Below are 5,993 nucleotides of genomic sequence, written 5' to 3'. Positions count from 1 at the left end.
TGGAATGTAGTATTCTCATTTCTCATTATTGTTTAATTGCAAGTATTTTAAGATTTTCAGTATAATTCCTTTTTAGACAATGGAGTATTCAGAAACGTGCTTTTGAATTTGCAAAACATTTTAGTTTTCCTTTTCTATATATTTCTACTTAATTATATAATGGCTAGAGAATATTACCTATATGATATATATGAAACTTAATGGAACTTGCTTTAGGTCCTGGGACGTGGCCAATTTATGTAAATATTCCACATGTACTTGAGATAAATCTGTATTTAACAGGATTCTATATATGTCTATTAGACCAAGCTTGTTAATTGAATATACTCTGCATACTTTTTTTTCCTGCATAGTTTACTGATTACTGATAGAGTATATTTAAATCTTCATTTCTCTTTGTTATTATTCCACACTTTTGGCTTTATATATTCTAGTGCTCTGTTTTTCAGGTGCATATAAGTTTAGACTTACATCACTTTCTGAATAGGTAAATGATTTATCATCATCTCTTTGATAACTCATAATTTTAAAACTTAATACTAAATAGAATTAAAAACAAAAACTATATGATCATCTCAATAGGTACAGAACAAGCATTAGATAAAATCCAACATCCCTTTATGATAAAAATCGTTAACAAACTAGGAATTGAAGTAACACACCTCAGAATAATAAGAGCCATCTGTGACAAGCCCACAGGCAATATTATACTGAACAGGCAAAAGCTGGAAGCATTTCCCCTAAGAACAGAAACAAGATAAGGATGCCCATTCTCACTGCTGCTATTCAGCACAGTACTGGAAGTCCTAACCAGAGCGACCAGATAAGAGATAGAAATAAAAGGCATCCAAATAGGAGAAGCAGAAGTCAAATTATGTCTCTTACCTGATGATATAATTCTATACCTAGAATACTCTAAAGATTCTGCCAAAAGACTCCTAGACCTGATAAGCAACTTCAGGAAAGTATCAGGATACAAAATCAACACACAAAAATCAGTAGCATTTCTATACACCAATAATGCTCAAGCTGAGAACCAAATCAAGAGCTCAGTCCCATTTAGAATAACCACTAAAAGAATAAAATTTCTAGGAATGCATCTAGCCAAGGAGGTAAAAATTTCTACAAGGAGAACTAATAAAACATTGCTGAAGGAAATCACAGACAGTAGAAACAAATGGAAAAACATTTCATGCTTATGGATTGGAAGTTTGACATTGTTAAAATGGCCATATTGCCTAAAGCAGTTCTACATATTTAATGCTATTTTAATCAAATTACCAATATTATTTTTCACAGAATTTGGAAAAACTGTTCTAAAATTCATATGGAACCAAAAAAGAGCCCAAATAGCCAAAGCAATCCTTAGCAAAAAGAATAAAGCTGGAGGCATCACCTCAGCTGACTTCAAACTATACTACAAGGCTACAGTAACCAAAACAGAATGGTACTCGTACAAAACAGACACATAGACCAATGGAACAGAAGAGAGAACCCAGAAATAAAGCTACAGACCTACAACCAAACTGACCTTTGACAAAGTTGACAGAATTAAAAAATAGGGAAAGGACTCCCTATTCAATAAATGGTGCTGGGATAGCTGGCTGGCCATAATGCAGAAGAATGAAACTGGATCCCTACCTCTTACCAGATACAAAAATTAACTCAAGATGGATTAAAGACTTACACGTAAGACTTAAAACTATAAAAATCCTAGAAGAAAGCCAACGAAATACTCTTCTAGACATTGGCCTAGGCAAAGAATTTATGACTAAGTCTTCTTCACAAGCAATCACAACAAACACAAAAATTGATCCCTCTGCCGCTGCTGCCGGGGCGGAAGGGCGGGGGTCTTGTGCTTCCCCACCCCCAACCCAAGGGGTGAGGAGCCGGGAAGGCGGCGCGGCGTGGGGGCGGAGCGAGGCGAGGCGTAGGCTCTGTCCCGAGGCGTAAGTCCCCGAGGCTACAGGCTACGTTAGTCATGTCAGCCCGGGAGAGAGAGAGGCGCTGACTCGGCAGGGACTGGGGTATGGGGCCGAGAGTGCGAGCAAGCTAGGGAGGGAGTGAGGGAGTGTGCAAAAGGCGGCCACTCGTGCCTGAGCGACCGCAGAGGGGAGTGGGAGCAGTGGGGTAAAGGAGTGGGGGGCGGGAATAAGAAAGGCCGAGAGAAGGCGGACAGAGACGTGGTGGTGGTGGTGGTGCTGCTGGTGGTGCTGCTGGTGCTGCTGCTGGTGCTGCTGGTGGTGCTGCTGGTGGTGGTGCTGCTGGTGGTGGTTCTGGTGCTGGTGGTGCTGCTGGTGCTGGTGGTGGTGGTGCTGGTGGTGGTTCTGGTGCTGGTGGGGGAGAAGGAGGAGCTGGAGGAGGTTAGGGGCTGAGGGAGTGAGTGAGTGAAGCGGACGCGCGAGGTAGGGGAGGGAAGGGAATGGAAAGGGGGGGTCACGCGGGAGCGCGCTCAGAGACGAGTGGAACTGGATCGGGTTTGCTGCCAGCGGCGTGAGCTTCGGCGGCCATTTTACAACAGCTCCACTCGCGCCAGATACAGGGAGCAGTGAGCACGCCTTTCCCACAACCCCGTACGGTCGGACAGGATCCCCCCCCACCCCGCCCCCAGCCCAACAGGGAGATCTCTGGAAACATGGCTACAGAACATGTTAATGGAAATGGTACTGAAGAGCCCATGGATACTAGTTCTGCAGTTATCCATTCAGAAAATTTTCAGACATTGCTTTATGCTGGTTTACCACATAAAATTGCTGAAAAACTAGATGAAATTTATGTTGCAGGGCTAGTTGCACATAGTGATTTAGATGAAAGAGCTATTGAAGCTTTAAAAGAATTCAATGAAGACGGTGCATTGGCAGTTCTTCAACAGTTAAAGACAGTGATCTCTCTCATGTTCAGAACAAAAGTGCCTTTTTATGTGGAGTCATGAAGACTTATAGGCAGAGAGAAGAACAAGGGACCAAAGTAGCAGATTCTAGTAAAGGACCAGATGAGGCAAAAATTAAGGCACTCTTAGAAAGAACAGGCTACACACTTGTTGTGACCACTGGACAGAGGAAGTATGGAGGACCACCTCCAGATTCCGTTTATTCAAGTCAGCAGCCTTCTGTTGGCACTGAGATATTTGTGGGAAAGATCCCAAGAGATATATTTGAGGATGAACTTGTTCCATTATTTGAGAAAGCTGGACCTATATGGGATCATCGTCTAATGATGGGTCCACTCACTGGTCTCAATAGAGGTTATGCGTTTGTCACTTTTTGTACAAAAGAAGCAGCTCAGGAGGCTATTAAACTGTATAATAATCATGAAATTCGTTCTGGAAAACACATTGGTGTCTGCATCTCAGTTGCCAACAATAGGCTTTTTGTGGGCTCTGTTCATAAGAGTAAAACCGAGGAACAGATTCTTGAAGAATTTAGCAAAGTAACAGAGGGTCTTACAGACGTCATTTTATACCACCAATCGGATGACAAGAAAAGAAAACAGAGGCTTTTGCTTTCTTGAATATGAAGATCACAAAACAGCTGCCCAGGCAAGGCGTAGGTTAATGAGTGGTAAAGTCAAGGTCTGGGGGAATGTTGGAACTGTTGAATGGGCTGATCCTATGGAAGATCCTGATCCTGAGGTTATGGCAAAGGTGAAAGTGCTGTTTGTACGCAACCTTGCCAATACTGTAACAGAAGAGATTTTAGAAAAGGCATTTAGTCAGTTTGGGAAACTGGAACGAGTGAAGAAGTTAAAAGATTATGCATTCATTCATTTTGGTGAGTGAGATGGTGCTGTCAAGGCTATGGAAGAAATGAATGGCAAAGACTTGGAGGGAGAAAATACTGAAATTGTTTTTGCCAAGCCACCAGATCAGAAAAGGAAAGAAAGAAAAGCTCAGAGGCAAGCAGCAAAAAAATCAAATGTATGACGATTACTACTATTATGGTCCATCTTATATGCCCCCTCCAACAAGACGTCGAGGGTGTGGAGGTAGAGGTGGTTATGAATATCCTCCAGATTATTACGGATATGAAGATTATTATGATTATTATGGCTATGATTACCATAACTATTGTGGTGGATATGAAGATCCATACTATGGTTATGAAGATTTTCAAGTTGGAGCTAGAGGAAGGCGTGGTAGAGGAGCAAGGGGTGCTGCTCCATCCAGAGGTCGTGGGGCTGCTCCTCCCCGTGGTAGAGCTGGTTATTCACAGAGAGGAGGTCCTGGATCAGCAAGAGGCGTTCGAGGTGTGAGAGGAGGTGCCCAACAACAAAGGGGCCGCGGGCAAGGAGAAGGGGTCCAGGCTGGTCCCGACCTGTTACAGTGAAGACTGACTTGTTATGTGGGATTACACCAGAAGCTTGCAGTGGAGTAATGGTAAGGAAATCAAGCAACCTTAAATATCTCAGCTGTATGGGAGCATATTCTATTGCAGAAGACCTTCCTGTGAAGATCATGGAATCAAATACGGGACATTGAACTAATACTTGGACTTTGATATGAATTTCTTTAACAATTTTCTCTGCAGTACAAGTTACTAAACTAAAGCTACTCTGTTTTCAAAATGTGTTCCAACAGAAATCCTTCATAACTCCTAGCATGGTATCTTAATAAAGAATAAAGTTTTTTTAAAAAAAAGTGGGACCAAATTAAGAGCTTCTGCACAGCAAAAGAAATTATCAACAGAATAAACAGAAAACCTACAGAATGGCAGAAAAATTTGCAAACTATGCATCTGACAAAGGACTGTTACCCAGAATTTATAAGTAACTTAAAGCAACAAGAAAAAAAAACTGCATTAAAAAGTAGGCAAAAGACATGAAGAGACACTTCTCAAAAGAAGACATAAGCAGCCAATTAACATAAAAATTCAACCTCACTAATCATCAGAGAAATGCAAATGAAAACCACAGTGAGATAACCATCTCACACTAGCTAGAATGGCTGTTATTAAAAAGTCACAAAATAACAGATGTTGGTGAGGTCGCGGAGAAAAAGGAACACTCATACACTGTTGGTGGGATTGTAAATTAGTTCAGCCTCTGTGGAAAGCAGTTTGGGGATTTCTCAAAGAGCTAAAAATAGAATTACAATTTGACCCAGCAAACCCATTACTTGGGTATATACTCAAAGGAAAATACAATTTTCTACCAAAAAGTCACTTGAACTTGCATGTTTATTGCAGCACTATTCACCATAGCAAAGACATGGAATTAACCTAGGTGCCCATCAATGATAAATTGGAAAAACAAAATGTCGTACATATATACCATATAATACTATGTAGCCATAAAAAAACCCCCCAAATCACGTCTTTCACAGCAACATGGATGCAGCTGGAAGCCATTGTGCTGTACAAATACAGAAACAGGGAGCCAAATAATATATGTTCTCACTTATAAGGGGCAGCTAAACATTGGATTCTCATGAACATAAAAATGGGAATAATAGACATTTGTGACTTTGAAAGGAGAGGAAGAGAAGAGGGAGGCAGGGTTTGAAAAGCTATGTATTGTTTACTATGTTCATTGTCTGGATGATGGGTTTGACTGAAGCCCACACTTCAGCGTCATGCAATATATCCATATAACAAACCTGCACTTATACTCTCTGAATCTAAAAAAAAAAAAAGTGCCTTTAAAAAAAAGCAAAGCTGATGCCATCTGATGTTAATATTGTTATACCAGCTTTCTTTTGATTCATAGTTACTTGGAATGAGCTGTTTATGTCACTGAACTCAATATTTCTGTTTCCTTTTATCTGATATATATCTTTGGTTAACAGCAGATAGATGGATCTGACTTAAGAAGTCTTCTCTTTAAACTGGCTAATTTAGTCCAATAACAATTATAACTGATACACTTAATTTAATTCAAGTATATTTTGTATGTCTCCAATTTTGTATTTTAAATTTGAACTCAATTTTCTATATTGCTTTGTTTTTGCTTTCTTGCCCTCTATTTGGTCAGTAAACTTTGTTAATTTTCTGTCTACC

The 5,993-nt window shown here is 40.4% G+C and overlaps 1 pseudogene; it reads left to right on the top strand.

Annotated features, from left to right (window-relative positions):
* The first annotated feature begins 2,585 nt into the window (after window positions 1-2,585).
* On the top strand, window positions 2,586-4,591 carry LOC129474515 (heterogeneous nuclear ribonucleoprotein Q-like; annotated as a pseudogene).
* Window positions 4,592-5,993: the final 1,402 nt, after the last annotated feature.

Source organism: Symphalangus syndactylus, chromosome 24, assembly GCF_028878055.3.
Source record: "Symphalangus syndactylus isolate Jambi chromosome 24, NHGRI_mSymSyn1-v2.1_pri, whole genome shotgun sequence".
Taxonomy (NCBI): Eukaryota; Metazoa; Chordata; class Mammalia; order Primates; family Hylobatidae; genus Symphalangus; species Symphalangus syndactylus.
The sequence above is the reverse complement of the archived record's forward strand: the minus strand, read 5'-3'. Positions and strand labels throughout refer to the sequence as shown.